General features: G+C 48.3%; 77 pseudogenes; all 77 read right to left on the reverse strand.

The window, feature by feature from the left end:
• Positions 1-113: 113 nt before the first annotated feature.
• Positions 114-291, reverse strand: LOC143759536 (U2 spliceosomal RNA; annotated as a pseudogene).
• Positions 292-468: 177 nt separating this feature from the next.
• LOC143760208 (U2 spliceosomal RNA) lies at positions 469-644 on the reverse strand (annotated as a pseudogene).
• A 174-nt stretch (positions 645-818) lies between these two features.
• On the reverse strand, positions 819-997 carry LOC143762679 (U2 spliceosomal RNA; annotated as a pseudogene).
• A 177-nt stretch (positions 998-1174) lies between these two features.
• On the reverse strand, positions 1175-1350 carry LOC143760041 (U2 spliceosomal RNA; annotated as a pseudogene).
• Positions 1351-1527: 177 nt separating this feature from the next.
• LOC143818824 (U2 spliceosomal RNA) lies at positions 1528-1703 on the reverse strand (annotated as a pseudogene).
• Positions 1704-1880: 177 nt separating this feature from the next.
• Positions 1881-2056, reverse strand: LOC143760621 (U2 spliceosomal RNA; annotated as a pseudogene).
• A 175-nt stretch (positions 2057-2231) lies between these two features.
• On the reverse strand, positions 2232-2409 carry LOC143759537 (U2 spliceosomal RNA; annotated as a pseudogene).
• Positions 2410-2586: 177 nt separating this feature from the next.
• Positions 2587-2762, reverse strand: LOC143759758 (U2 spliceosomal RNA; annotated as a pseudogene).
• A 177-nt stretch (positions 2763-2939) lies between these two features.
• On the reverse strand, positions 2940-3115 carry LOC143761114 (U2 spliceosomal RNA; annotated as a pseudogene).
• A 177-nt stretch (positions 3116-3292) lies between these two features.
• LOC143762783 (U2 spliceosomal RNA) lies at positions 3293-3468 on the reverse strand (annotated as a pseudogene).
• A 175-nt stretch (positions 3469-3643) lies between these two features.
• LOC143759538 (U2 spliceosomal RNA) lies at positions 3644-3821 on the reverse strand (annotated as a pseudogene).
• A 177-nt stretch (positions 3822-3998) lies between these two features.
• On the reverse strand, positions 3999-4174 carry LOC143760209 (U2 spliceosomal RNA; annotated as a pseudogene).
• Positions 4175-4348: 174 nt separating this feature from the next.
• LOC143762680 (U2 spliceosomal RNA) lies at positions 4349-4527 on the reverse strand (annotated as a pseudogene).
• Positions 4528-4704: 177 nt separating this feature from the next.
• On the reverse strand, positions 4705-4880 carry LOC143761935 (U2 spliceosomal RNA; annotated as a pseudogene).
• Positions 4881-5056: 176 nt separating this feature from the next.
• LOC143762270 (U2 spliceosomal RNA) lies at positions 5057-5233 on the reverse strand (annotated as a pseudogene).
• A 177-nt stretch (positions 5234-5410) lies between these two features.
• LOC143762147 (U2 spliceosomal RNA) lies at positions 5411-5586 on the reverse strand (annotated as a pseudogene).
• Positions 5587-5763: 177 nt separating this feature from the next.
• LOC143762824 (U2 spliceosomal RNA) lies at positions 5764-5939 on the reverse strand (annotated as a pseudogene).
• A 177-nt stretch (positions 5940-6116) lies between these two features.
• LOC143818722 (U2 spliceosomal RNA) lies at positions 6117-6292 on the reverse strand (annotated as a pseudogene).
• Positions 6293-6469: 177 nt separating this feature from the next.
• Positions 6470-6645, reverse strand: LOC143759811 (U2 spliceosomal RNA; annotated as a pseudogene).
• Positions 6646-6822: 177 nt separating this feature from the next.
• LOC143763183 (U2 spliceosomal RNA) lies at positions 6823-6998 on the reverse strand (annotated as a pseudogene).
• A 177-nt stretch (positions 6999-7175) lies between these two features.
• LOC143818914 (U2 spliceosomal RNA) lies at positions 7176-7351 on the reverse strand (annotated as a pseudogene).
• Positions 7352-7528: 177 nt separating this feature from the next.
• LOC143760414 (U2 spliceosomal RNA) lies at positions 7529-7704 on the reverse strand (annotated as a pseudogene).
• Positions 7705-7797: 93 nt separating this feature from the next.
• LOC143761338 (U2 spliceosomal RNA) lies at positions 7798-7973 on the reverse strand (annotated as a pseudogene).
• A 177-nt stretch (positions 7974-8150) lies between these two features.
• Positions 8151-8326, reverse strand: LOC143759759 (U2 spliceosomal RNA; annotated as a pseudogene).
• A 177-nt stretch (positions 8327-8503) lies between these two features.
• On the reverse strand, positions 8504-8679 carry LOC143761886 (U2 spliceosomal RNA; annotated as a pseudogene).
• Positions 8680-8856: 177 nt separating this feature from the next.
• Positions 8857-9032, reverse strand: LOC143761115 (U2 spliceosomal RNA; annotated as a pseudogene).
• Positions 9033-9206: 174 nt separating this feature from the next.
• Positions 9207-9385, reverse strand: LOC143762682 (U2 spliceosomal RNA; annotated as a pseudogene).
• A 177-nt stretch (positions 9386-9562) lies between these two features.
• LOC143760043 (U2 spliceosomal RNA) lies at positions 9563-9738 on the reverse strand (annotated as a pseudogene).
• A 176-nt stretch (positions 9739-9914) lies between these two features.
• On the reverse strand, positions 9915-10091 carry LOC143762271 (U2 spliceosomal RNA; annotated as a pseudogene).
• A 175-nt stretch (positions 10092-10266) lies between these two features.
• Positions 10267-10444, reverse strand: LOC143759539 (U2 spliceosomal RNA; annotated as a pseudogene).
• A 177-nt stretch (positions 10445-10621) lies between these two features.
• On the reverse strand, positions 10622-10797 carry LOC143759761 (U2 spliceosomal RNA; annotated as a pseudogene).
• Positions 10798-10974: 177 nt separating this feature from the next.
• LOC143761116 (U2 spliceosomal RNA) lies at positions 10975-11150 on the reverse strand (annotated as a pseudogene).
• A 177-nt stretch (positions 11151-11327) lies between these two features.
• Positions 11328-11503, reverse strand: LOC143759379 (U2 spliceosomal RNA; annotated as a pseudogene).
• Positions 11504-11680: 177 nt separating this feature from the next.
• LOC143761221 (U2 spliceosomal RNA) lies at positions 11681-11856 on the reverse strand (annotated as a pseudogene).
• Positions 11857-12033: 177 nt separating this feature from the next.
• On the reverse strand, positions 12034-12209 carry LOC143762785 (U2 spliceosomal RNA; annotated as a pseudogene).
• A 175-nt stretch (positions 12210-12384) lies between these two features.
• On the reverse strand, positions 12385-12562 carry LOC143759540 (U2 spliceosomal RNA; annotated as a pseudogene).
• Positions 12563-12739: 177 nt separating this feature from the next.
• LOC143760210 (U2 spliceosomal RNA) lies at positions 12740-12915 on the reverse strand (annotated as a pseudogene).
• A 174-nt stretch (positions 12916-13089) lies between these two features.
• LOC143762683 (U2 spliceosomal RNA) lies at positions 13090-13268 on the reverse strand (annotated as a pseudogene).
• A 177-nt stretch (positions 13269-13445) lies between these two features.
• Positions 13446-13621, reverse strand: LOC143760044 (U2 spliceosomal RNA; annotated as a pseudogene).
• A 176-nt stretch (positions 13622-13797) lies between these two features.
• LOC143762272 (U2 spliceosomal RNA) lies at positions 13798-13974 on the reverse strand (annotated as a pseudogene).
• Positions 13975-14151: 177 nt separating this feature from the next.
• Positions 14152-14327, reverse strand: LOC143762149 (U2 spliceosomal RNA; annotated as a pseudogene).
• Positions 14328-14504: 177 nt separating this feature from the next.
• Positions 14505-14680, reverse strand: LOC143762825 (U2 spliceosomal RNA; annotated as a pseudogene).
• A 177-nt stretch (positions 14681-14857) lies between these two features.
• On the reverse strand, positions 14858-15033 carry LOC143818723 (U2 spliceosomal RNA; annotated as a pseudogene).
• Positions 15034-15210: 177 nt separating this feature from the next.
• On the reverse strand, positions 15211-15386 carry LOC143763154 (U2 spliceosomal RNA; annotated as a pseudogene).
• Positions 15387-15563: 177 nt separating this feature from the next.
• LOC143818915 (U2 spliceosomal RNA) lies at positions 15564-15739 on the reverse strand (annotated as a pseudogene).
• A 177-nt stretch (positions 15740-15916) lies between these two features.
• On the reverse strand, positions 15917-16092 carry LOC143760415 (U2 spliceosomal RNA; annotated as a pseudogene).
• Positions 16093-16185: 93 nt separating this feature from the next.
• LOC143761339 (U2 spliceosomal RNA) lies at positions 16186-16361 on the reverse strand (annotated as a pseudogene).
• A 177-nt stretch (positions 16362-16538) lies between these two features.
• On the reverse strand, positions 16539-16714 carry LOC143759762 (U2 spliceosomal RNA; annotated as a pseudogene).
• Positions 16715-16891: 177 nt separating this feature from the next.
• LOC143761887 (U2 spliceosomal RNA) lies at positions 16892-17067 on the reverse strand (annotated as a pseudogene).
• Positions 17068-17244: 177 nt separating this feature from the next.
• On the reverse strand, positions 17245-17420 carry LOC143761117 (U2 spliceosomal RNA; annotated as a pseudogene).
• A 174-nt stretch (positions 17421-17594) lies between these two features.
• On the reverse strand, positions 17595-17773 carry LOC143762684 (U2 spliceosomal RNA; annotated as a pseudogene).
• A 177-nt stretch (positions 17774-17950) lies between these two features.
• LOC143760045 (U2 spliceosomal RNA) lies at positions 17951-18126 on the reverse strand (annotated as a pseudogene).
• Positions 18127-18302: 176 nt separating this feature from the next.
• LOC143762273 (U2 spliceosomal RNA) lies at positions 18303-18479 on the reverse strand (annotated as a pseudogene).
• Positions 18480-18656: 177 nt separating this feature from the next.
• Positions 18657-18832, reverse strand: LOC143762150 (U2 spliceosomal RNA; annotated as a pseudogene).
• A 177-nt stretch (positions 18833-19009) lies between these two features.
• LOC143762826 (U2 spliceosomal RNA) lies at positions 19010-19185 on the reverse strand (annotated as a pseudogene).
• Positions 19186-19362: 177 nt separating this feature from the next.
• LOC143761215 (U2 spliceosomal RNA) lies at positions 19363-19538 on the reverse strand (annotated as a pseudogene).
• Positions 19539-19715: 177 nt separating this feature from the next.
• On the reverse strand, positions 19716-19891 carry LOC143761648 (U2 spliceosomal RNA; annotated as a pseudogene).
• A 177-nt stretch (positions 19892-20068) lies between these two features.
• LOC143763184 (U2 spliceosomal RNA) lies at positions 20069-20244 on the reverse strand (annotated as a pseudogene).
• A 177-nt stretch (positions 20245-20421) lies between these two features.
• Positions 20422-20597, reverse strand: LOC143818916 (U2 spliceosomal RNA; annotated as a pseudogene).
• Positions 20598-20774: 177 nt separating this feature from the next.
• On the reverse strand, positions 20775-20950 carry LOC143760416 (U2 spliceosomal RNA; annotated as a pseudogene).
• Positions 20951-21043: 93 nt separating this feature from the next.
• LOC143761340 (U2 spliceosomal RNA) lies at positions 21044-21219 on the reverse strand (annotated as a pseudogene).
• Positions 21220-21396: 177 nt separating this feature from the next.
• Positions 21397-21572, reverse strand: LOC143759763 (U2 spliceosomal RNA; annotated as a pseudogene).
• Positions 21573-21749: 177 nt separating this feature from the next.
• On the reverse strand, positions 21750-21925 carry LOC143761888 (U2 spliceosomal RNA; annotated as a pseudogene).
• Positions 21926-22102: 177 nt separating this feature from the next.
• Positions 22103-22278, reverse strand: LOC143761118 (U2 spliceosomal RNA; annotated as a pseudogene).
• Positions 22279-22455: 177 nt separating this feature from the next.
• Positions 22456-22631, reverse strand: LOC143818724 (U2 spliceosomal RNA; annotated as a pseudogene).
• Positions 22632-22808: 177 nt separating this feature from the next.
• On the reverse strand, positions 22809-22984 carry LOC143760682 (U2 spliceosomal RNA; annotated as a pseudogene).
• A 177-nt stretch (positions 22985-23161) lies between these two features.
• On the reverse strand, positions 23162-23337 carry LOC143761119 (U2 spliceosomal RNA; annotated as a pseudogene).
• Positions 23338-23514: 177 nt separating this feature from the next.
• Positions 23515-23690, reverse strand: LOC143761659 (U2 spliceosomal RNA; annotated as a pseudogene).
• Positions 23691-23867: 177 nt separating this feature from the next.
• On the reverse strand, positions 23868-24043 carry LOC143760683 (U2 spliceosomal RNA; annotated as a pseudogene).
• Positions 24044-24220: 177 nt separating this feature from the next.
• LOC143761120 (U2 spliceosomal RNA) lies at positions 24221-24396 on the reverse strand (annotated as a pseudogene).
• Positions 24397-24573: 177 nt separating this feature from the next.
• LOC143818725 (U2 spliceosomal RNA) lies at positions 24574-24749 on the reverse strand (annotated as a pseudogene).
• Positions 24750-24926: 177 nt separating this feature from the next.
• LOC143760418 (U2 spliceosomal RNA) lies at positions 24927-25102 on the reverse strand (annotated as a pseudogene).
• A 177-nt stretch (positions 25103-25279) lies between these two features.
• Positions 25280-25455, reverse strand: LOC143760684 (U2 spliceosomal RNA; annotated as a pseudogene).
• A 177-nt stretch (positions 25456-25632) lies between these two features.
• LOC143761121 (U2 spliceosomal RNA) lies at positions 25633-25808 on the reverse strand (annotated as a pseudogene).
• A 177-nt stretch (positions 25809-25985) lies between these two features.
• LOC143759764 (U2 spliceosomal RNA) lies at positions 25986-26161 on the reverse strand (annotated as a pseudogene).
• A 177-nt stretch (positions 26162-26338) lies between these two features.
• LOC143761122 (U2 spliceosomal RNA) lies at positions 26339-26514 on the reverse strand (annotated as a pseudogene).
• A 177-nt stretch (positions 26515-26691) lies between these two features.
• LOC143761124 (U2 spliceosomal RNA) lies at positions 26692-26867 on the reverse strand (annotated as a pseudogene).
• Positions 26868-26963: the final 96 nt, after the last annotated feature.

Consider the following 26963-nt stretch of genomic DNA (forward strand, 5'->3'; position numbering starts at 1 on the left):
CATAGCAAAAGATTGCCGCAGGGAAGACATTTTCCAGAAACTCTGGAAGCTCTGTCGATGACAGTTCTGCGGTGTGCGTGTGTTCAAGCTGTGCACAACGCGTTTTGAATCTGCATAACCACACCCTCCATCCCCATTGTGACAGCATGTGAAGGTTCCGTCCGACGAAGCAAGCTCCATTTCCAGCTCCGTTTTCCAAAAATCCATTTAATATATGGTCCCCAAATAGGGGACGTATCAGATAAGAACAGACACTACGCTTGATCTTGAGCCATTTGGCCGAGAAGCGATGATCAGAAATGGTTTGCCACTTAGGCCTCACCAAGGCCTACAACCGTAACCCACTGTGGAGACATAGCAAAAGATTGCCGCAGGGAAGACATTTTCCAGAAACCCTGGAAGCTCTGTAGATGACAGTTCTGCGGTGTGCGTGTGTTCAAGCTGTGCACAACGCATTTTGAATCTGCATAACCACACCCTCCATCCTCATTGTGACAGCACGTGAAGGTTCTGTGCGACAAAGCAAGCTCCATTTCCAGCTCCCTATTCCAAAAATCTATTTAATATATGGTCCCCAAATAGGGGACGTATCAGATAAGAACAGACACTACGCTTGATCTTGAGCCATTTGGCCGAGAAACGATGATCAGAAATGGTTTGCCACTTGGGCCGCACCAAGGCCTACAACCGAAACCCACTGTGGAGACATAGCAAAAGATTGCCGCAGGGAAGACATTTTCCAGAAACTCTGGAAGCTTTGTCGATGACAGTTCTGCGGTGTGCGTGTGTTCAAGCTGTGCACAACGCGTTTTGAATCTGCATAATCACACCCTCCATCCCCATTGTGACAGCACGTGAAGGTTCCGTGTGACAAAGCAAGCTCCATTTCCAGCTCCCTATTCCAAAAATCCATTTAATATATGGTCCCCAAATAGGGGACGTATCCGAGAAGAACAGACACTACGCTTGATCTTGAGCCATTTGGCCGAGAAGCGATGATCAGAAATGGTTTGCCACTTGGGCCGCCCCAAGGCCTACAACTGAAACCCACTGTGGAGACATAGCAAAAGATTGCCGCAGGGAAGACATTTTCCAGAAACTCTGGAAGCTCTGTAGATGACAGTTCTGCGGTGTGCGTGTGTTCAAGCTGTGCACAACGCGTTTTGAATCTGCATAACCACACCCTCCATCCCCATTGTGACAGCACGTGAAGGTTCCGTGCGACAAAGCAAGCTCCATTTCCAGCTCCCTATTCCAAAAATCCATTTAATATATGGTCCCCAAATAGGGGACGTATCAGATAAGAACAGACACTACGCTTGATCTTGAGCCATTTGGCCGAGAAGCGATGATCAGAAATGGTGTGCCACTTGGGCCGCACCAAGGCCTACAACCGAAACCCACTGTGGAGACATAGCAAAAGATTGCCGCAGGGAAGACATTTTCCAGAAACTCTGGAAGTTCTGTAGATGACAGTTCTGCGGTGTGCGTGTGTTCAAGCTGTGCACAACGCGTTTTGAATCTGCATAACCACACCCTCCATCCCCATTGTGACAGCAAGTGAAGGTTCCGTGCGACAAAGCAAGCTCCATTTCCAGCTCCCTATTCCAAAAATCCATTTAATATATGGTCCCCAAATAGGGGACGTATCAGATAAGAACAGACACTACGCTTGATCTTGAGCCATTTGGCCGAGAAGCGATGATCAGAAATGGTTTGCCACTTGGGCCGCACCAAGGCCTACAACCGAAACCCACTGTGGAGACATAGCAAAAGATTGCCGCAGGGAAGACATTTTCCAGAAACTCTGGAAGTTCTGTAGATGATAGTTCTGCGGTGTGCGTGTGTTCAAGCTGTGCACAACGCGTTTTGAATCTGCATAACCACACCCTCGATCCCCATTGTGACAGCACGTGAAGGTTCCGTGCGACAAAGCAAGCTCCATTTCCAGCACCCTATTCCAAAAATCTATTTAATATATGGTCCCCAAATAGGGGACATATCAGATAAGAGCAGACACTACGCTTGATCTTGAGCCATTTGGCCAAGAAGCGATGATCAGAAATGGTTTGCCACTTGGGCCGCACCAAGGCCTACAACCGAAACCCACTGTGGAGACATAGCAAAAGATTGCCGCAGGGAAGACATTTTCCAGAAACTCTGGAAGCTCTGTCGATGACAGTTCTGCGGTGTGCGTGTGTTCAAGCTGTGCACAACGCGTTTTGAATCTGCATAACCACACCCTCCATCCCCATTGTGACAGCATGTGAAGGTTCCGTCCGACGAAGCAAGCTCCATTTCCAGCTCCGTTTTCCAAAAATCCATTTAATATATGGTCCCCAAATAGGGGACGTATCAGATAAGAACAGACACTACGCTTGATCTTGAGCCATTTGGCCGAGAAGCGATGATCAGAAATGGTTTGCCACTTGGGCCGCACCAAGGCCTAAAACCGAAACCCACTGTGGAGACATAGCAAAAGATTGCCGCAGGGAAGACATTTTCCAGAAACTCTGGAAGCTCTGTCGATGACAGTTCTGCGGTGTGCGTGTGTTCAAGCTGTGCACAACGCGTTTTGAATCTGCATAACCACACCCTCCATCCCCATTGTGACAGCACGTGAAGGTTCCGTGCGACAAAGCAAGCTCCATTTCCAGCTCCCTATTCCAAAAATCTATTTAATATATGGTCCCCAAATAGGGGACGTATCAGATAAGAACAGACACTACGCTTGATCTTGAGCCATTTGGCCGAGAAGCGATGATCAGAAATGGTTTGCCACTTGGGCCGCACCAAGGCCTACAACCGAAACCCACTGTGGAGACATAGCAAAAGATTGCCGCAGGGAAGACATTTTCCAGAAACTCTGGAAGCTCTGTCGATGACAGTTCTGCAGTGTGCGTGTGTTCAAGCTGTGCACAACGCGTTTTGAATCTGCATAACCACACCCTCCATCCCCATTGTGACAGCACGTGAAGGTTCCGTGTGACAAAGCAAGCTCCATTTCCAGCTCCCTATTCCAAAAATCCATTTAATATATGGTCCCCAAATAGGGGACGTATCAGATAAGAACAGACACTACGCTTGATCTTGAGCCATTTGGCCGAGAAGCGATGATCAGAAATGGTTTGCCACTTGGGCCGCACCAAGGCCTACAACCGAAACCCACTGTGGAGACATAGCAAAAGATTGCCGCAGGGAAGACATTTTCCAGAAACTCTGGAGGTTCTGTAGATGATAGTTCTGCGGTGTGCGTGTGTTCAAGCTGTGCACAACGCGTTTTGAATCTGCATAACCACACCCTCCATCCCCATTGTGACAGCACGTGAAGGTTCCGTGCGACAAAGCATGCTCCATTTCCAGCTCCCTATTCCAAAAATCTATTTAATATATGGTCCCCAAATAGGGGACATATCAGATAAGAGCAGACACTACGCTTGATCTTGAGCCATTTGGCCAAGAAGCGATGATCAGAAATGGTTTGCCACTTGGGCCGCACCAAGGCCTACAACCGAAACCCACTGTGGAGACATAGCAAAAGATTGCCGCAGGGAAGACATTTTCCAGAAACTCTGGAAGCTCTGTCGATGACAGTTCTGCGGTGTGCGTGTGTTCAAGCTGTGCACAACGCGTTTTGAATCTGCATAACCACACCCTCCATCCCCATTGTGACAGCATGTGAAGGTTCCGTCCGACGAAGCAAGCTCCATTTCCAGCTCCGTTTTCCAAAAATCCATTTAATATATGGTCCCCAAATAGGGGACGTATCAGATAAGAACAGACACTACGCTTGATCTTGAGCCATTTGGCCGAGAAGCGATGATCAGAAATGGTTTGCCACTTAGGCCTCACCAAGGCCTACAACCGTAACCCACTGTGGAGACATAGCAAAAGATTGCCGCAGGGAAGACATTTTCCAGAAACCCTGGAAGCTCTGTAGATGACAGTTCTGCGGTGTGCGTGTGTTCAAGCTGTGCACAACGCATTTTGAATCTGCATAACCACACCCTCCATCCTCATTGTGACAGCACGTGAAGGTTCTGTGCGACAAAGCAAGCTCCATTTCCAGCTCCCTATTCCAAAAATCTATTTAATATATGGTCCCCAAATAGGGGACGTATCAGATAAGAACAGACACTACGCTTGATCTTGAGCCATTTGGCCGAGAAACGATGATCAGAAATGGTTTGCCACTTGGGCCGCACCAAGGCCTACAACCGAAACCCACTGTGGAGACATAGCAAAAGATTGCCGCAGGGAAGACATTTTCCAGAAACTCTGGAAGCTTTGTCGATGACAGTTCTGCGGTGTGCGTGTGTTCAAGCTGTGCACAACGCGTTTTGAATCTGCATAATCACACCCTCCATCCCCATTGTGACAGCACGTGAAGGTTCCGTGTGACAAAGCAAGCTCCATTTCCAGCTCCCTATTCCAAAAATCCATTTAATATATGGTCCCCAAATAGGGGACGTATCCGAGAAGAACAGACACTACGCTTGATCTTGAGCCATTTGGCCGAGAAGCGATGATCAGAAATGGTTTGCCACTTGGGCCGCCCCAAGGCCTACAACTGAAACCCACTGTGGAGACATAGCAAAAGATTGCCGCAGGGAAGACATTTTCCAGAAACTCTGGAAGCTCTGTAGATGACAGTTCTGCGGTGTGCGTGTGTTCAAGCTGTGCACAACGCGTTTTGAATCTGCATAACCACACCCTCCATCCCCATTGTGACAGCACGTGAAGGTTCCGTGCGACAAAGCAAGCTCCATTTCCAGCTCCCTATTCCAAAAATCCATTTAATATATGGTCCCCAAATAGGGGACGTATCAGATAAGAACAAACACTACGCTTGATCTTGAGCCATTTGGCCGAGAAGCGATGATCAGAAATGGTGTGCCACTTGGGCCGCACCAAGGCCTACAACCGAAACCCACTGTGGAGACATAGCAAAAGATTGCCGCAGGGAAGACATTTTCCAGAAACTCTGGAAGTTCTGTAGATGACAGTTCTGCGGTGTGCGTGTGTTCAAGCTGTGCACAACGCGTTTTGAATCTGCATAACCACACCCTCCATCCCCATTGTGACAGCAAGTGAAGGTTCCGTGCGACAAAGCAAGCTCCATTTCCAGTTCCCTATTCCAAAAATCTATTTAATATATGGTCCCCAAATAGGGTACGTATCAGATAAGAACAGACACTACGCTTGATCTTGAGCCATTTGGCCGAGAAGCGATGATCAGAAATGGTTTGCCACTTGGGCCGCACCAAGGCCTACAACCGAAACCCACTGTGGAGACATAGCAAAAGATTGCCGCAGGGAAGACATTTTCCAGAAACTCTGGAAGCTCTGTAGATGACAGTTCTGCGGTGTGCGTGTGTTCAAGCTGTATACAACGCGTTTCGAATCTGCATAACCACACCCTCCATCCCCATTGTGACAGCACGTGAAGGTTCCGTGCGACAAAGCAAGCTCCATTGCCAGCTCCCTATTCCAAAAATCCATTTAATATATGGTCCCCAAATAGGGGACGTATCAGATAAGAACAGACTCTACGCTTGATCTTGAGCCATTTGGCCGAGAAGCGATGATCAGAAATGGTTTGCCATTTGGGCCGCACCAAGGCCTACAACCGAAACCCACTGTGGAGACATAGCAAAAGATTGCCGCAGGGAAGACATTTTCCAGAAACTCTGGAAGCTCTGTAGATGACAGTTCTGCGGTGTGCGTGTGTTCAAGCTGTGCACAACGCGTTTTGAATCTGCATAACCACACCCTCCATCCCCATTGTGACAGCACGTGAAGGTTCCGTGCGACAAAGCAAGCTCCATTTCCAGCATCCTATTCCAAAAATCCATTTAATATATGGTCCCCAAATAGGGGACGTATCAGATAAGAACAGACTCTACGCTTGATCTTGAGCCATTTGGCCGAGATGCGATGATCAGAAATGGTTTGCCACTTGGGCCGCACCAAGGCCTACAACCGAAACCCACTGTGGGGACATAGCAAAAGATTGCCGCAGGGAAGACATTTTCCAGAAACTCTGGAAGCTCTGTAGATGACAGTTCTGTGGTGTGCGTGTGTTCAAGCTGTGCACAACGCGTTTTGAATCTGCATAACCACACCCTCCATCCCCATTGTGACAGCACGTGAAGGTTCCGTGCGACGAAGCAAGCTCCATTTCCAGCTCCCTATTCCAAAAATCCATTTAATATATGGTCCCCAAATAGGGGACGTATCAGATAAGAACAGACACTACGCTTGATCTTGAGCCATTTGGCCGAGAAGCGATGATCAGAAATGGTTTGCCACTTGGGCCACACCAAGGCCTACAATCGAAACCCACTGTGGAGACATAGCAAAAGATTGCCGCAGGGAAGACATTTTCCAGAAACTCTGGAAGCTCTGTAGATGACAGTTCTGCGGTGTGCGTGTGTTCAAGCTGTGCACAACGCGTTTTGAATCTGCATAACCACACCCTCCATCCCCATTGTGACAGCACGTGAAGGTTCCGTGCGACAAAGCAAGCTCCATTTCCAGCTCCCTATTCCAAAAATCTATTTAATATATGGTCCCCAAATAGGGGACGTATCAGATAAGAACAGACACTACTCTTGATCTTGAGCCATTTGGCCGAGAAGCGATGATCAGAAATGGTTTGCCACTTGGGCCGCACCAAGGCCTACAACCGAAACCCACTGTGGAGACATAGCAAAAGATTGCCGCAGGGAAGACATTTTCCAAAAACTCTGGAAGCTCTGTAGATGACAGTTCTGCGGTGTGCGTGTGTTCAAGCTGTGCACAACGCGTTTTGAATCTGCATAACCACACCCTCCATCCCCATTGTGACAGCACGTGAAGGTTCCGTGTGACAAAGCAAGCTCCATTTCCAGCTCCCTATTCCAAAAATCCATTTAATATATGGTCCCCAAATAGGGGACGTATCAGATAAGAACAGACACTACGCTTAAACTTGAGCCATTTGGCCGACAAGCGATGATCAGAAATGGGTTGCCACTTGGGCCGCACCAAGGCCTAAAACCGAAACCCACTGTGGAGACATAGCAAAAGATTGCCGCAGGGAAGACATTTTCCAGAAACTCTGGAAGCTCTGTCGATGACAGTTCTGCGGTGTGCGTGTGTTCAAGCTGTGCACAACGCGTTTTGAATCTGCATAACCACACCCTCCATCCCCATTGTGACAGCACATGAAGGTTCCGTGCGACAAAGCAAGCTCCATTTCCAGCTCCCTATTCCAAAAATCTATTTAATATATGGTCCCCAAATAGGGGACGTATCAGATAAGAACAGACACTACGCTTGATCTTGAGCCATTTGGCCGAGAAGCGATGATCAGAAATGGTTTGCCACTTGGGCCGCACCAAGGCCTACAACCGAAACCCACTGTGGAGACATAGCAAAAGATTGCCGCAGGGAAGACATTTTCCAGAAACTCTGGAAGTTCTGTAGATGATAGTTCTGCGGTGTGCGTGTGTTCAAGCTGTGCACAACGCGTTTTGAATCTGCATAACCACACCCTCCATCCCCATTGTGACAGCACGTGAAGGTTCCGTGCGACAAAGCAAGCTCCATTTCCAACTCCCTATTCCAAAAATCTATTTAATATATGGTCCCCAAATAGGGGACGTATCAGATAAGAACAGACACTACGCTTGATCTTGAGCCATTTGGCCGAGAAGCGATGATCAGAAATGGTTTGCCACTTGGGCCGCACCAAGGCCTACAACCGAAACCCACTGTGGAGACAAGCTGTGCACAATGCGTTTTGAATCTGCATAACCACACCCTCCATCCCCATTGTGACAGCACGTGAAGGTTCCATGCGACAAAGCAAGCTCCATTTCCAGCTCCCTATTCCAAAAATCTATTTAATATATGGTCCCCAAATAGGGGACGTATCAGATAAGAACAGACACTACGCTTGATCTTGAGCCATTTGGCCGAGAAGCGATGATCAGAAATGGTTTGCCACTTGGGCCGCACCAAGGCCTACAACCGAAACCCAATGTGGAGACATAGCAAAAGATTGCCGCAGGGAAGACATTTTCCAGAAACTCTGGAAGCTCTGTAGATGACAGTTCTGCGGTGTGCGTGTGTTCAAGCTGTGCACAACGCGTTTTGAATCTGCATAACCACACCCTCCATCCCCATTGTGACAGCACGTGAAGGTTCCGTGCGACAAAGCAAGCTCCATTTCCAGCTCCCTATTCCAAAAATCTATTTAATATATGGTCCCCAAATAGGGGACGTATCAGATAAGAACAGACACTACGCTTGATCTTGAGCCATTTGGCCGAGAAGCGATGATCAGAAATGGTTCGCCATTTGGGCCGCACCAAGGCCTACAACCGAAACCCACTGTGGAGACATAGCAAAAGATTGCCGCAGGGAAGACATTTTCCAGAAACTCTGGAAGCTCTGTAGATGACAGTTCTGCGGTGTGCGTGTGTTCAAGCTGTGCACAACGCGTTTTGAATCTGCATAACCACACCCTCCATCCCCATTGTGACAGCACGTGAAGGTTCCGTGCGACAAAGCAAGCTCCATTTCCAGCATCCTATTCCAAAAATCCATTTAATATATGGTCCCCAAATAGGGGACGTATCAGATAAGAACAGACTCTACGCTTGATCTTGAGCCATTTGGCCGAGAAGCGATGATCAGAAATGGTTTGCCACTTGGGCCGCACCAAGGCCTACAACCGAAACCCACTGTGGAGACTTAGCAAAAGATTGCCGCAGGGAAGACATTTTCCAGAAACTCTGGAAGCTCTGTAGATGACAGTTCTGCGGTGTGCGTGTGTTCAAGCTGTGCACAACGCGTTTCGAATCTGCATAACCACACCCTCCATCCCCATTGTGACAGCACGTGAAGGTTCCGTGTGACAAAGCAAGCTCCATTTCCAGCTCCCTATTCCAAAAATCCATTTAATATATGGTCCCCAAATAGGGGACGTATCAGATAAGAACAGACACTACGCTTGATCTTGAGCCATTTGGCCGAGAAGCGATGATCAGAAATGGTTTGCCACTTGGGCCGCACCAAGGCCTACAACCGAAACCCACTGTGGAGACATAGCAAAAGATTGCCGCAGGGAAGACATTTTCCAGAAACTCTGGAAGCTTTGTCGATGACAGTTCTGCGGTGTGCGTGTGTTCAAGCTGTGCACAACGCGTTTTGAATCTGCATAATCACACCCTCCATCCCCATTGTGACAGCACGTGAAGGTTCCGTGTGACAAAGCAAGCTCCATTTCCAGCTCCCTATTCCAAAAATCCATTTAATATATGGTCCCCAAATAGGGGACGTATCCGAGAAGAACAGACACTACGCTTGATCTTGAGCCATTTGGCCGAGAAGCGATGATCAGAAATGGTTTGCCACTTGGGCCGCCCCAAGGCCTACAACTGAAACCCACTGTGGAGACATAGCAAAAGATTGCCGCAGGGAAGACATTTTCCAGAAACTCTGGAAGCTCTGTAGATGACAGTTCTGCGGTGTGCGTGTGTTCAAGCTGTGCACAACGCGTTTTGAATCTGCATAACCACACCCTCCATCCCCATTGTGACAGCACGTGAAGGTTCCGTGCGACAAAGCAAGCTCCATTTCCAGCTCCCTATTCCAAAAATCCATTTAATATATGGTCCCCAAATAGGGGACGTATCAGATAAGAACAGACACTACGCTTGATCTTGAGCCATTTGGCCGAGAAGCGATGATCAGAAATGGTGTGCCACTTGGGCCGCACCAAGGCCTACAACCGAAACCCACTGTGGAGACATAGCAAAAGATTGCCGCAGGGAAGACATTTTCCAGAAACTCTGGAAGTTCTGTAGATGACAGTTCTGCGGTGTGCGTGTGTTCAAGCTGTGCACAACGCGTTTTGAATCTGCATAACCACACCCTCCATCCCCATTGTGACAGCAAGTGAAGGTTCCGTGCGACAAAGCAAGCTCCATTTCCAGTTCCCTATTCCAAAAATCTATTTAATATATGGTCCCCAAATAGGGTACGTATCAGATAAGAACAGACACTACGCTTGATCTTGAGCCATTTGGCCGAGAAGCGATGATCAGAAATGGTTTGCCACTTGGGCCGCACCAAGGCCTACAACCGAAACCCACTGTGGAGACATAGCAAAAGATTGCCGCAGGGAAGACATTTTCCAGAAACTCTGGAAGCTCTGTCGATGACAGTTCTGCGGTGTGCGTGTGTTCAAGCTGTGCACAACGCGTTTTGAATCTGCATAACCACACCCTCCATCCCCATTGTGACAGCATGTGAAGGTTCCGTCCGACGAAGCAAGCTCCATTTCCAGCTCCGTTTTCCAAAAATCCATTTAATATATGGTCCCCAAATAGGGGACGTATCAGATAAGAACAGACACTACGCTTGATCTTGAGCCATTTGGCCGAGAAGCGATGATCAGAAATGGTTTGCCACTTGGGCCGCACCAAGGCCTAAAACCGAAACCCACTGTGGAGACATAGCAAAAGATTGCCGCAGGGAAGACATTTTCCAGAAACTCTGGAAGCTCTGTCGATGACAGTTCTGCGGTGTGCGTGTGTTCAAGCTGTGCACAACGCGTTTTGAATCTGCATAACCACACCCTCCATCCCCATTGTGACAGCACGTGAAGGTTCCGTGCGACAAAGCAAGCTCCATTTCCAGCTCCCTATTCCAAAAATCTATTTAATATATGGTCCCCAAATAGGGGACGTATCAGATAAGAACAGACACTACGCTTGATCTTGAGCCATTTGGCCGAGAAGCGATGATCAGAAATGGTTTGCCACTTGGGCCGCACCAAGGCCTACAACCGAAACCCACTGTGGAGACATAGCAAAAGATTGCCGCAGGGAAGACATTTTCCAAAAACTCTGGAAGCTCTGTAGATGACAGTTCTGCGGTGTGCGTGTGTTCAAGCTGTGCACAACGCGTTTTGAATCTGCATAACCACACCCTCCATCCCCATTGTGACAGCACGTGAAGGTTCCGTGTGACAAAGCAAGCTCCATTTCCAGCTCCCTATTCCAAAAATCCATTTAATATATGGTCCCCAAATAGGGGACGTATCAGATAAGAACAGACACTACGCTTGATCTTGAGCCATTTGGCCGAGAAGCGATGATCAGAAATGGTTTGCCACTTGGGCCGCACCAAGGCCTAAAACCGAAACCCACTGTGGAGACATAGCAAAAGATTGCCGCAGGGAAGACATTTTCCAGAAACTCTGGAAGCTCTGTCGATGACAGTTCTGCGGTGTGCGTGTGTTCAAGCTGTGCACAACGCGTTTTGAATCTGCATAACCACACCCTCCATCCCCACTGTGACAGCACGTGAAGGTTCCGTGCGACAAAGCAAGCTCCATTTCCAGCTCCCTATTCCAAAAATCTATTTAATATATGGTCCCCAAATAGGGGACGTATCAGATAAGAACAGACACTACGCTTGATCTTGAGCCATTTGGCCGAGAAGCGATGATCAGAAATGGTTTGCCACTTGGGCCGCACCAAGGCCTACAACCGAAACCCACTGTGGAGACATAGCAAAAGATTGCCGCAGGGAAGACATTTTCCAGAAACTCTGGAAGCTCTGTCGATGACAGTTCTGCAGTGTGCGTGTGTTCAAGCTGTGCACAACGCGTTTTGAATCTGCATAACCACACCCTCCATCCCCATTGTGACAGCACGTGAAGGTTCCGTGTGACAAAGCAAGCTCCATTTCCAGCTCCCTATTCCAAAAATCCATTTAATATATGGTCCCCAAATAGGGGACGTATCAGATAAGAACAGACACTACGCTTGATCTTGAGCCATTTGGCCAAGAAGCGATGATCAGAAATGGTTTGCCACTTGGGCCGCACCAAGGCCTACAACCGAAACCCACTGTGGAGACATAGCAAAAGATTGCCGCAGGGAAGACATTTTCCAGAAACTCTGGAGGTTCTGTAGATGATAGTTCTGCGGTGTGCGTGTGTTCAAGCTGTGCACAACGCGTTTTGAATCTGCATAACCACACCCTCCATCCCCATTGTGACAGCACGTGAAGGTTCCGTGCGACAAAGCATGCTCCATTTCCAGCTCCCTATTCCAAAAATCTATTTAATATATGGTCCCCAAATAGGGGACATATCAGATAAGAGCAGACACTACGCTTGATCTTGAGCCATTTGGCCAAGAAGCGATGATCAGAAATGGTTTGCCACTTGGGCCGCACCAAGGCCTACAACCGAAACCCACTGTGGAGACATAGCAAAAGATTGCCGCAGGGAAGACATTTTCCAGAAACTCTGGAAGCTCTGTCGATGACAGTTCTGCGGTGTGCGTGTGTTCAAGCTGTGCACAACGCGTTTTGAATCTGCATAACCACACCCTCCATCCCCATTGTGACAGCATGTGAAGGTTCCGTCCGACGAAGCAAGCTCCATTTCCAGCTCCGTTTTCCAAAAATCCATTTAATATATGGTCCCCAAATAGGGGACGTATCAGATAAGAACAGACACTACGCTTGATCTTGAGCCATTTGGCCGAGAAGCGATGATCAGAAATGGTTTGCCACTTAGGCCTCACCAAGGCCTACAACCGTAACCCACTGTGGAGACATAGCAAAAGATTGCCGCAGGGAAGACATTTTCCAGAAACCCTGGAAGCTCTGTAGATGACAGTTCTGCGGTGTGCGTGTGTTCAAGCTGTGCACAACGCATTTTGAATCTGCATAACCACACCCTCCATCCTCATTGTGACAGCACGTGAAGGTTCTGTGCGACAAAGCAAGCTCCATTTCCAGCTCCCTATTCCAAAAATCTATTTAATATATGGTCCCCAAATAGGGGACGTATCAGATAAGAACAGACACTACGCTTGATCTTGAGCCATTTGGCCGAGAAACGATGATCAGAAATGGTTTGCCACTTGGGCCGCACCAAGGCCTACAACCGAAACCCACTGTGGAGACATAGCAAAAGATTGCCGCAGGGAAGACATTTTCCAGAAACTCTGGAAGCTTTGTCGATGACAGTTCTGCGGTGTGCGTGTGTTCAAGCTGTGCACAACGCGTTTTGAATCTGCATAATCACACCCTCCATCCCCATTGTGACAGCACGTGAAGGTTCCGTGTGACAAAGCAAGCTCCATTTCCAGCTCCCTATTCCAAAAATCCATTTAATATATGGTCCCCAAATAGGGGACGTATCCGAGAAGAACAGACACTACGCTTGATCTTGAGCCATTTGGCCGAGAAGCGATGATCAGAAATGGTTTGCCACTTGGGCCGCCCCAAGGCCTACAACTGAAACCCACTGTGGAGACATAGCAAAAGATTGCCGCAGGGAAGACATTTTCCAGAAACTCTGGAAGCTCTGTAGATGACAGTTCTGCGGTGTGCGTGTGTTCAAGCTGTGCACAACGCGTTTTGAATCTGCATAACCACACCCTCCATCCCCATTGTGACAGCACGTGAAGGTTCCGTGCGACAAAGCAAGCTCCATTTCCAGCTCCCTATTCCAAAAATCCATTTAATATATGGTCCCCAAATAGGGGACGTATCAGATAAGAACAGACACTACGCTTGATCTTGAGCCATTTGGCCGAGAAGCGATGATCAGAAATGGTGTGCCACTTGGGCCGCACCAAGGCCTACAACCGAAACCCACTGTGGAGACATAGCAAAAGATTGCCGCAGGGAAGACATTTTCCAGAAACTCTGGAAGTTCTGTAGATGACAGTTCTGCGGTGTGCGTGTGTTCAAGCTGTGCACAACGCGTTTTGAATCTGCATAACCACACCCTCCATCCCCATTGTGACAGCAAGTGAAGGTTCCGTGCGACAAAGCAAGCTCCATTTCCAGTTCCCTATTCCAAAAATCTATTTAATATATGGTCCCCAAATAGGGTACGTATCAGATAAGAACAGACACTACGCTTGATCTTGAGCCATTTGGCCGAGAAGCGATGATCAGAAATGGTTTGCCACTTGGGCCGCACCAAGGCCTACAACCGAAACCCACTGTGGAGACATAGCAAAAGATTGCCGCAGGGAAGACATTTTCCAGAAACTCTGGAAGCTCTGTAGATGACAGTTCTGCGGTGTGCGTGTGTTCAAGCTGTATACAACGCGTTTCGAATCTGCATAACCACACCCTCCATCCCCATTGTGACAGCACGTGAAGGTTCCGTGCGACAAAGCAAGCTCCATTGCCAGCTCCCTATTCCAAAAATCCATTTAATATATGGTCCCCAAATAGGGGACGTATCAGATAAGAACAGACTCTACGCTTGATCTTGAGCCATTTGGCCGAGAAGCGATGATCAGAAATGGTTTGCCATTTGGGCCGCACCAAGGCCTACAACCGAAACCCACTGTGGAGACATAGCAAAAGATTGCCGCAGGGAAGACATTTTCCAGAAACTCTGGAAGCTCTGTAGATGACAGTTCTGCGGTGTGCGTGTGTTCAAGCTGTGCACAACGCGTTTTGAATCTGCATAACCACACCCTCCATCCCCATTGTGACAGCACGTGAAGGTTCCGTGCGACAAAGCAAGCTCCATTTCCAGCATCCTATTCCAAAAATCCATTTAATATATGGTCCCCAAATAGGGGACGTATCAGATAAGAACAGACTCTACGCTTGATCTTGAGCCATTTGGCCGAGATGCGATGATCAGAAATGGTTTGCCACTTGGGCCGCACCAAGGCCTACAACCGAAACCCACTGTGGGGACATAGCAAAAGATTGCCGCAGGGAAGACATTTTCCAGAAACTCTGGAAGCTCTGTAGATGACAGTTCTGTGGTGTGCGTGTGTTCAAGCTGTGCACAACGCGTTTTGAATCTGCATAACCACACCCTCCATCCCCATTGTGACAGCACGTGAAGGTTCCGTGCGACGAAGCAAGCTCCATTTCCAGCTCCCTATTCCAAAAATCCATTTAATATATGGTCCCCAAATAGGGGACGTATCAGATAAGAACAGACACTACGCTTGATCTTGAGCCATTTGGCCGAGAAGCGATGATCAGAAATGGTTTGCCACTTGGGCCACACCAAGGCCTACAACCGAAACCCACTGTGGAGACATAGCAAAAGATTGCCGCAGGGAAGACATTTTCCAGAAACTCTGGAAGCTCTGTAGATGACAGTTCTGCGGTGTGCGTGTGTTCAAGCTGTGCACAACGCGTTTTGAATCTGCATAACCACACCCTCCATCCCCATTGTGACAGCACGTGAAGGTTCCGTGCGACAAAGCAAGCTCCATTTCCAGCTCCCTATTCCAAAAATCCATTTAATATATGGTCCCCAAATAGGGGACGTATCAGATAAGAACAGACACTACGCTTAAACTTGAGCCATTTGGCCGACAAGCGATGATCAGAAATGGGTTGCCACTTGGGCCGCACCAAGGCCTAAAACCGAAACCCACTGTGGAGACATAGCAAAAGATTGCCGCAGGGAAGACATTTTCCAGAAACTCTGGAAGCTCTGTCGATGACAGTTCTGCGGTGTGCGTGTGTTCAAGCTGTGCACAACGCGTTTTGAATCTGCATAACCACACCCTCCATCCCCATTGTGACAGCACATGAAGGTTCCGTGCGACAAAGCAAGCTCCATTTCCAGCTCCCTATTCCAAAAATCTATTTAATATATGGTCCCCAAATAGGGGACGTATCAGATAAGAACAGACACTACGCTTGATCTTGAGCCATTTGGCCGAGAAGCGATGATCAGAAATGGTTTGCCACTTGGGCCGCACCAAGGCCTACAACCGAAACCCACTGTGGAGACATAGCAAAAGATTGCCGCAGGGAAGACATTTTCCAGAAACTCTGGAAGTTCTGTAGATGATAGTTCTGCGGTGTGCGTGTGTTCAAGCTGTGCACAACGCGTTTTGAATCTGCATAACCACACCCTCCATCCCCATTGTGACAGCACGTGAAGGTTCCGTGCGACAAAGCAAGCTCCATTTCCAACTCCCTATTCCAAAAATCTATTTAATATATGGTCCCCAAATAGGGGACGTATCAGATAAGAACAGACACTACGCTTGATCTTGAGCCATTTGGCCGAGAAGCGATGATCAGAAATGGTTTGCCACTTGGGCCGCACCAAGGCCTACAACCGAAACCCACTGTGGAGACAAGCTGTGCACAATGCGTTTTGAATCTGCATAACCACACCCTCCATCCCCATTGTGACAGCACGTGAAGGTTCCATGCGACAAAGCAAGCTCCATTTCCAGCTCCCTATTCCAAAAATCTATTTAATATATGGTCCCCAAATAGGGGACGTATCAGATAAGAACAGACACTACGCTTGATCTTGAGCCATTTGGCCGAGAAGCGATGATCAGAAATGGTTTGCCACTTGGGCCGCACCAAGGCCTACAACCGAAACCCACTGTGGAGACATAGCAAAAGATTGCCGCAGGGAAGACATTTTCCAGAAACTCTGGAAGCTCTGTAGATGACAGTTCTGCGGTGTGCGTGTGTTCAAGCTGTGCACAACGCGTTTTGAATCTGCATAACCACACCCTCCATCCCCATTGTGACAGCACGTGAAGGTTCCGTGCGACAAAGCAAGCTCCATTTCCAGCTCCCTATTCCAAAAATCTATTTAATATATGGTCCCCAAATAGGGGACGTATCAGATAAGAACAGACACTACGCTTGATCTTGAGCCATTTGGCCGAGAAGCGATGATCAGAAATGGTTCGCCATTTGGGCCGCACCAAGGCCTACAACCGAAACCCACTGTGGAGACATAGCAAAAGATTGCCGCAGGGAAGACATTTTCCAGAAACTCTGGAAGCTCTGTAGATGACAGTTCTGCGGTGTGCGTGTGTTCAAGCTGTGCACAACGCGTTTTGAATCTGCATAACCACACCCTCCATCCCCATTGTGACAGCACGTGAAGGTTCCGTGCGACAAAGCAAGCTCCATTTCCAGCATCCTATTCCAAAAATCCATTTAATATATGGTCCCCAAATAGGGGACGTATCAGATAAGAACAGACTCTACGCTTGATCTTGAGCCATTTGGCCGAGAAGCGATGATCAGAAATGGTTTGCCACTTGGGCCGCACCAAGGCCTACAACCGAAACCCACTGTGGAGACTTAGCAAAAGATTGCCGCAGGGAAGACATTTTCCAGAAACTCTGGAAGCTCTGTAGATGACAGTTCTGCGGTGTGCGTGTGTTCAAGCTGTGCACAACGCGTTTCGAATCTGCATAACCACACCCTCCATCCCCATTGTGACAGCACGTGAAGGTTCCGTGTGACAAAGCAAGCTCCATTTCCAGCTCCCTATTCCAAAAATCCATTTAATATATGGTCCCCAAATAGGGGACGTATCAGATAAGAACAGACACTACGCTTGATCTTGAGCCATTTGGCCGAGAAGCGATGATCAGAAATGGTTTGCCACTTGGGCCGCACCAAGGCCTACAACCGAAACCCACTGTGGAGACATAGCAAAAGATTGCCGCAGGGAAGACATTTTCCAGAAACTCTGGAAGCTTTGTCGATGACAGTTCTGCGGTGTGCGTGTGTTCAAGCTGTGCACAACGCGTTTTGAATCTGCATAATCACACCCTCCATCCCCATTGTGACAGCACGTGAAGGTTCCGTGTGACAAAGCAAGCTCCATTTCCAGCTCCCTATTCCAAAAATCCATTTAATATATGGTCCCCAAATAGGGGACGTATCCGAGAAGAACAGACACTACGCTTGATCTTGAGCCATTTGGCCGAGAAGCGATGATCAGAAATGGTTTGCCACTTGGGCCGCCCCAAGGCCTACAACTGAAACCCACTGTGGAGACATAGCAAAAGATTGCCGCAGGGAAGACATTTTCCAGAAACTCTGGAAGCTCTGTAGATGACAGTTCTGCGGTGTGCGTGTGTTCAAGCTGTGCACAACGCGTTTTGAATCTGCATAACCACACCCTCCATCCCCATTGTGACAGCACGTGAAGGTTCCGTGCGACAAAGCAAGCTCCATTTCCAGCTCCCTATTCCAAAAATCCATTTAATATATGGTCCCCAAATAGGGGACGTATCAGATAAGAACAGACACTACGCTTGATCTTGAGCCATTTGGCCGAGAAGCGATGATCAGAAATGGTGTGCCACTTGGGCCGCACCAAGGCCTACAACCGAAACCCACTGTGGAGACATAGCAAAAGATTGCCGCAGGGAAGACATTTTCCAGAAACTCTGGAAGTTCTGTAGATGACAGTTCTGCGGTGTGCGTGTGTTCAAGCTGTGCACAACGCGTTTTGAATCTGCATAACCACACCCTCCATCCCCATTGTGACAGCAAGTGAAGGTTCCGTGCGACAAAGCAAGCTCCATTTCCAGTTCCCTATTCCAAAAATCTATTTAATATATGGTCCCCAAATAGGGTACGTATCAGATAAGAACAGACACTACGCTTGATCTTGAGCCATTTGGCCGAGAAGCGATGATCAGAAATGGTTTGCCACTTGGGCCGCACCAAGGCCTACAACCGAAACCCACTGTGGAGACATAGCAAAAGATTGCCGCAGGGAAGACATTTTCCAGAAACTCTGGAAGCTCTGTAGATGACAGTTCTGCGGTGTGCGTGTGTTCAAGCTGTATACAACGCGTTTCGAATCTGCATAACCACACCCTCCATCCCCATTGTGACAGCACGTGAAGGTTCCGTGCGACAAAGCAAGCTCCATTGCCAGCTCCCTATTCCAAAAATCCATTTAATATATGGTCCCCAAATAGGGGACGTATCAGATAAGAACAGACTCTACGCTTGATCTTGAGCCATTTGGCCGAGAAGCGATGATCAGAAATGGTTTGCCATTTGGGCCGCACCAAGGCCTACAACCGAAACCCACTGTGGAGACATAGCAAAAGATTGCCGCAGGGAAGACATTTTCCAGAAACTCTGGAAGCTCTGTAGATGACAGTTCTGCGGTGTGCGTGTGTTCAAGCTGTGCACAACGCGTTTTGAATCTGCATAACCACACCCTCCATCCCCATTGTGACAGCACGTGAAGGTTCCGTGCGACAAAGCAAGCTCCATTTCCAGCATCCTATTCCAAAAATCCATTTAATATATGGTCCCCAAATAGGGGACGTATCAGATAAGAACAGACTCTACGCTTGATCTTGAGCCATTTGGCCGAGATGCGATGATCAGAAATGGTTTGCCACTTGGGCCGCACCAAGGCCTACAACCGAAACCCACTGTGGAGACATAGCAAAAGATTGCCGCAGGGAAGACATTTTCCAGAAACTCTGGAAGCTCTGTAGATGACAGTTCTGTGGTGTGCGTGTGTTCAAGCTGTGCACAACGCGTTTTGAATCTGCATAACCACACCCTCCATCCCCATTGTGACAGCACGTGAAGGTTCCGTGCGACGAAGCAAGCTCCATTTCCAGCTCCCTATTCCAAAAATCCATTTAATATATGGTCCCCAAATAGGGGACGTATCAGATAAGAACAGACACTATGCTTGATCTTGAGCCATTTGGCCGAGAAGCGATGATCAGAAATGGTTTGCCACTTGGGCCACACCAAGGCCTACAACCGAAACCCACTGTGGAGACATAGCAAAAGATTGCCGCAGGGAAGACATTTTCCAGAAACTCTGGAAGCTCTGTAGATGACAGTTCTGCGGTGTGCGTGTGTTCAAGCTGTGCACAACGCGTTTTGAATCTGCATAACCACACCCTCCATCCCCATTGTGACAGCACGTGAAGGTTCCGTGCGACAAAGCAAGCTCCATTTCCAGCTCCCTATTCCAAAAATCTATTTAATATATGGTCCCCAAATAGGGGACGTATCAGATAAGAACAGACACTACACTTGATCTTGAGCCATTTGGCCGAGAAGCGATGATCAGAAATGGTTTGCCACTTGGGCCGCACCAAGGCCTACAACCGAAACCCACTGTGGAGACATAGCAAAAGATTGCCGCAGGGAAGACATTTTCCAAAAACTCTGGAAGCTCTGTAGATGACAGTTCTGCGGTGTGCGTGTGTTCAAGCTGTGCACAACGCGTTTTGAATCTGCATAACCACACCCTCCATCCCCATTGTGACAGCACGTGAAGGTTCCGTGTGACAAAGCAAGCTCCATTTCCAGCTCCCTATTCCAAAAATCCATTTAATATATGGTCCCCAAATAGGGGACGTATCAGATAAGAACAGACACTACGCTTAAACTTGAGCCATTTGGCCGACAAGCGATGATCAGAAATGGGTTGCCACTTGGGCCGCACCAAGGCCTAAAACCGAAACCCACTGTGGAGACATAGCAAAAGATTGCCGCAGGGAAGACATTTTCCAGAAACTCTGGAAGCTCTGTCGATGACAGTTCTGCGGTGTGCGTGTGTTCAAGCTGTGCACAACGCGTTTTGAATCTGCATAACCACACCCTCCATCCCCATTGTGACAGCACATGAAGGTTCCGTGCGACAAAGCAAGCTCCATTTCCAGCTCCCTATTCCAAAAATCTATTTAATATATGGTCCCCAAATAGGGGACGTATCAGATAAGAACAGACACTACGCTTGATCTTGAGCCATTTGGCCGAGAAGCGATGATCAGAAATGGTTTGCCACTTGGGCCGCACCAAGGCCTACAACCGAAACCCACTGTGGAGACATAGCAAAAGATTGCCGCAGGGAAGACATTTTCCAGAAACTCTGGAAGTTCTGTAGATGATAGTTCTGCGGTGTGCGTGTGTTCAAGCTGTGCACAACGCGTTTTGAATCTGCATAACCACACCCTCCATCCCCATTGTGACAGCACGTGAAGGTTCCGTGCGACAAAGCAAGCTCCATTTCCAACTCCCTATTCCAAAAATCTATTTAATATATGGTCCCCAAATAGGGGACGTATCAGATAAGAACAGACACTACGCTTGATCTTGAGCCATTTGGCCGAGAAGCGATGATCAGAAATGGTTTGCCACTTGGGCCGCACCAAGGCCTACAACCGAAACCCACTGTGGAGACAAGCTGTGCACAATGCGTTTTGAATCTGCATAACCACACCCTCCATCCCCATTGTGACAGCACGTGAAGGTTCCATGCGACAAAGCAAGCTCCATTTCCAGCTCCCTATTCCAAAAATCTATTTAATATATGGTCCCCAAATAGGGGACGTATCAGATAAGAACAGACACTACGCTTGATCTTGAGCCATTTGGCCGAGAAGCGATGATCAGAAATGGTTTGCCACTTGGGCCGCACCAAGGCCTACAACCGAAACCCACTGTGGAGACATAGCAAAAGATTGCCGCAGGGAAGACATTTTCCAGAAACTCTGGAAGCTCTGTAGATGACAGTTCTGCGGTGTGCGTGTGTTCAAGCTGTGCACAACGCGTTTTGAATCTGCATAACCACACCCTCCATCCCCATTGTGACAGCACGTGAAGGTTCCGTGCGACAAAGCAAGCTCCATTTCCAGCTCCCTATTCCAAAAATCTATTTAATATATGGTCCCCAAATAGGGGACGTATCAGATAAGAACAGACACTACGCTTGATCTTGAGCCATTTGGCCGAGAAGCGATGATCAGAAATGGTTCGCCATTTGGGCCGCACCAAGGCCTACAACCGAAACCCACTGTGGAGACATAGCAAAAGATTGCCGCAGGGAAGACATTTTCCAGAAACTCTGGAAGCTCTGTAGATGACAGTTCTGCGGTGTGCGTGTGTTCAAGCTGTGCACAACGCGTTTTGAATCTGCATAACCACACCCTCCATCCCCATTGTGACAGCACGTGAAGGTTCCGTGCGACAAAGCAAGCTCCATTTCCAGCATCCTATTCCAAAAATCCATTTAATATATGGTCCCCAAATAGGGGACGTATCAGATAAGAACAGACTCTACGCTTGATCTTGAGCCATTTGGCCGAGAAGCGATGATCAGAAATGGTTTGCCACTTGGGCCGCACCAAGGCCTACAACCGAAACCCACTGTGGAGACTTAGCAAAAGATTGCCGCAGGGAAGACATTTTCCAGAAACTCTGGAAGCTCTGTAGATGACAGTTCTGCAGTGTGCGTGTGTTCAAGCTGTGCACAACGCGTTTCGAATCTGCATAACCACACCCTCCATCCCCATTGTGACAGCACGTGAAGGTTCCGTGTGACAAAGCAAGCTCCATTTCCAGCTCCCTATTCCAAAAATCCATTTAATATATGGTCCCCAAATAGGGGACGTATCAGATAAGAACAGACACTACGCTTGATCTTGAGCCATTTGGCCGAGAAGCGATGATCAGAAATGGTTTGCCACTTGGGCCGCACCAAGGCCTACAACCGAAACCCACTGTGGAGACATAGCAAAAGATTGCCGCAGGGAAGACATTTTCCAGAAACTCTGGAAGCTCTGTAGATGACAGTTCTGCGGTGTGCGTGTGTTCAAGCTGTGCACAACGCGTTTTGAATCTGCATAACCACACCCTCCATCCCCATTGTGACAGCACGTGAAGGTTCCGTGCGACGAAGCAAGCTCCATTTCCAGCTCCCTATTCCAAAAATCCATTTAATATATGGTCCCCAAATAGGGGACGTATCAGATAAGAACAGACACTACGCTTGATCTTGAGCCATTTGGCCGAGAAGCGATGATCAGAAATGGTTTGCCACTTGGGCCACACCAAGGCCTACAACCGAAACCCACTGTGGAGACATAGCAAAAGATTGCCGCAGGGAAGACATTTTCCAGAAACTCTGGAAGCTCTGTAGATGACAGTTCTGCGGTGTGCGTGTGTTCAAGCTGTGCACAACGCGTTTTGAATCTGCATAACCACACCCTCCATCCCCATTGTGACAGCACGTGAAGGTTCCGTGTGACAAAGCAAGCTCCATTTCCAGCTCCCTATTCCAAAAATCTATTTAATATATGGTCCCCAAATAGGGGACGTATCAGATAAGAACAGACACTACGCTTGATCTTGAGCCATTTGGCCGAGAAGCGATGATCAGAAATGGTTTGCCACTTGGGCCGCACCAAGGCCTACAACCGAAACCCACTGTGGAGACATAGCAAAAGATTGCCGCAGGGAAGACATTTTCCAAAAACTCGGGAAGCTCTGTAGATGACAGTTCTGCGGTGTGCGTGTGTTCAAGCTGTGCACAACACGTTTTGAATCTGCATAACCACACCCTCCATCCCCATTGTGACAGCACGTGAAGGTTCCGTGTGACAAAGCAAGCTCCATTTCCAGCTCCCTATTCCAAAAATCCATTTAATATATGGTCCCCAAATAGGGGACGTATCAGATAAGAACAGACACTACGCTTGATCTTGAGCCATTTGGCCGAGAAGCGATGATCAGAAATGGTTTGCCACTTGGGCCACACCAAGGCCTACAACCGAAACCCACTGTGGAGACATAGCAAAAGATTGCCGCAGGGAAGACATTTTCCAGAAACTCTGGAAGCTCTGTAGATGACAGTTCTGCGGTGTGCGTGTGTTCAAGCTGTGCACAACGCGTTTTGAATCTGCATAACCACACCCTCCATCCCCATTGTGACAGCACGTGAAGGTTCCGTGCGACAAAGCAAGCTCCATTTCCAGCTCCCTATTCCAAAAATCTATTTAATATATGGTCCCCAAATAGGGGACGTATCAGATAAGAACAGACACTACACTTGATCTTGAGCCATTTGGCCGAGAAGCGATGATCAGAAATGGTTTGCCACTTGGGCCGCACCAAGGCCTACAACCGAAACCCACTGTGGAGACATAGCAAAAGATTGCCGCAGGGAAGACATTTTCCAAAAACTCTGGAAGCTCTGTAGATGACAGTTCTGCGGTGTGCGTGTGTTCAAGCAGTGCACAACGCGTTTTGAATCTGCATAACCACACCCTCCATCCCCATTGTGACAGCACGTGAAGGTTCCGTGTGACAAAGCAAGCTCCATTTCCAGCTCCCTATTCCAAAAATCTATTTAATATATGGTCCCCAAATAGGGGACGTATCAGATAAGAACAGACACTACGCTTGATCTTGAGCCATTTGGCCGAGAAGCGATGATCAGAAATGGTTTGCCACTTGGGCCGCACCAAGGCCTACAACCGAAACCCACTGTGGAGACATAGCAAAAGATTGCCGCAGGGAAGACATTTTCCAAAAACTCGGGAAGCTCTGTAGATGACAGTTCTGCGGTGTGCGTGTGTTCAAGCTGTGCACAACACGTTTTGAATCTGCATAACCACACCCTCCATCCCCATTGTGACAGCACGTGAAGGTTCCGTGTGACAAAGCAAGCTCCATTTCCAGCTCCCTATTCCAAAAATCCATTTAATATATGGTCCCCAAATAGGGGACGTATCAGATAAGAACAGACACTACGCTTGATCTTGAGCCATTTGGCCGAGAAGCGATGATCAGAAATGGTTTGCCACTTGGGCCGCACCAAGGCCTAAAACCGAAACCCACTGTGGAGACATAGCAAAAGATTGCCGCAGGGAAGACATTTTCCAGAAACTCTGGAAGCTCTGTCGATGACAGTTCTGCGGTGTGCGTGTGTTCAAGCAGTGCACAACGCGTTTTGAATCTGCATAACCACACCCTCCATCCCCATTGTGACAGCACGTGAAGGTTCCGTGCGACGAAGCAAGCTCCATTTCCAGCTCCCTATTCCAAAAATCCATTTAATATATGGTCCCCAAATAGGGGACGTATCAGATAAGAACAGACACTACGCTTGATCTTGAGCCATTTGGCCGAGAAGCGATGATCAGAAATGGTTTGCCACTTGGGCCACACCAAGGCCTACAACCGAAACCCACTGTGGAGACATAGCAAAAGATTGCCGCAGGGAAGACATTTTCCAGAAACTCTGGAAGCTCTGTAGATGACAGTTCTGCGGTGTGCGTGTGTTCAAGCTGTGCACAACGCGTTTTGAATCTGCATAACCACACCCTCCATCCCCATTGTGACAGTACGTGAAGGTTCCGTGCGACAAAGCAAGCTCCATTTCCAGCTCCCTATTCCAAAAATCTATTTAATATATGGTCCCCAAATAGGGGACGTATCAGATAAGAACAGACACTACACTTGATCTTGAGCCATTTGGCCGAGAAGCGATGATCAGAAATGGTTTGCCACTTGGGCCGCACCAAGGCCTACAACCGAAACCCACTGTGGAGACATAGCAAAAGATTGCTGCAGGGAAGACATTTTCCAAAAACTCTGGAAGCTCTGTAGATGACAGTTCTGCGGTGTGCGTGTGTTCAAGCAGTGCACAACGCGTTTTGAATCTGCATAACCACACCCTCCATCCCCATTGTGACAGCACGTGAAGGTTCCGTGTGACAAAGCAAGCTCCATTTCCAGCTCCCTATTCCAAAAATCTATTTAATATATGGTCCCCAAATAGGGGACGTATCAGATAAGAACAGACACTACGCTTGATCTTGAGCCATTTGGCCGAGAAGCGATGATCAGAAATGGTTTGCCACTTGGGCCGCACCAAGGCCTACAACCGAAACCCACTGTGGAGACATAGCAAAAGATTGCCGCAGGGAAGACATTTTCCAAAAACTCGGGAAGCTCTGTAGATGACAGTTCTGCGGTGTGCGTGTGTTCAAGCTGTGCACAACACGTTTTGAATCTGCATAACCACACCCTCCATCCCCATTGTGACAGCACGTGAAGGTTCCGTGTGACAAAGCAAGCTCCATTTCCAGCTCCCTATTCCAAAAATCCATTTAATATATGGTCCCCAAATAGGGGACGTATCAGATAAGAACAGACACTACGCTTGATCTTGAGCCATTTGGCCGAGAAGCGATGATCAGAAATGGTTTGCCACTTGGGCCGCACCAAGGCCTAAAACCGAAACCCACTGTGGAGACATAGCAAAAGATTGCCGCAGGGAAGACATTTTCCAGAAACTCTGGAAGCTCTGTCGATGACAGTTCTGCGGTGTGCGTGTGTTCAAGCTGTGCACAACGCGTTTTGAATCTGCATAACCACACCCTCCATCCCCATTGTGACAGCACGTGAAGGTTCCGTGCGACAAAGCAAGCTCCATTTCCAGCTCCCTATTCCAAAAATCTATTTAATATATGGTCCCCAAATAGGGGACGTATCAGATAAGAACAGACACTACGCTTGATCTTGAGCCATTTGGCCGAGAAGCGATGATCAGAAATGGTTTGCCACTTGGGCCGCACCAAGGCCTACAACCGAAACCCACTGTGGAGACATAGCAAAAGATTGCCGCAGGGAAGACATTTTCCAGAAACTCTGGAAGCTCTGTCGATGACAGTTCTGCAGTGTGCGTGTGTTCAAGCTGTGCACAACGCGTTTTGAATCTGCATAACCACACCCTCCATCCCCATTGTGACAGCACGTGAAGGTTCCGTGTGACAAAGCAAGCTCCATTTCCAGCTCCCTATTCCAAAAATCCATTTAATATATGGTCCCCAAATAGGGGACGTATCAGATAAGAACAGACACTACGCTTGATCTTGAGCCATTTGGCCGAGAAGCGATGATCAGAAATGGTTTACCACTTGGGCCGCACCAAGGCCTACAACCGAAACCCACTGTGGAGACATAGCAAAAGATTGCCGCAGGGAAGACATTTTCCAGAAACTCTGGAAGTTCTGTAGATGATAGTTCTGCGGTGTGCGTGTGTTCAAGCTGTGCACAACGCGTTTTGAATCTGCATAACCACACCCTCCATCCCCATTGTGACAGCACGTGAAGGTTCCGTGTGACAAAGCAAGCTCCATTTCCAGCTCCCTATTCCAAAAATCCATTTAATATATGGTCCCCAAATAGGGGACGTATCAGATAAGAACAGACACTACGCTTGATCTTGAGCCATTTGGCCGAGAAGCGATGATCAGAAATGGTTTGCCACTTGGGCCGCACCAAGGCCTACAACCGAAACCCACTGTGGAGACATAGCAAAAGATTGCCGCAGGGAAGACATTTTC

Source organism: Ranitomeya variabilis, chromosome 3 (assembly GCF_051348905.1).
Source record: "Ranitomeya variabilis isolate aRanVar5 chromosome 3, aRanVar5.hap1, whole genome shotgun sequence".
NCBI lineage: Eukaryota > Metazoa > Chordata > Amphibia > Anura > Dendrobatidae > Ranitomeya > Ranitomeya variabilis.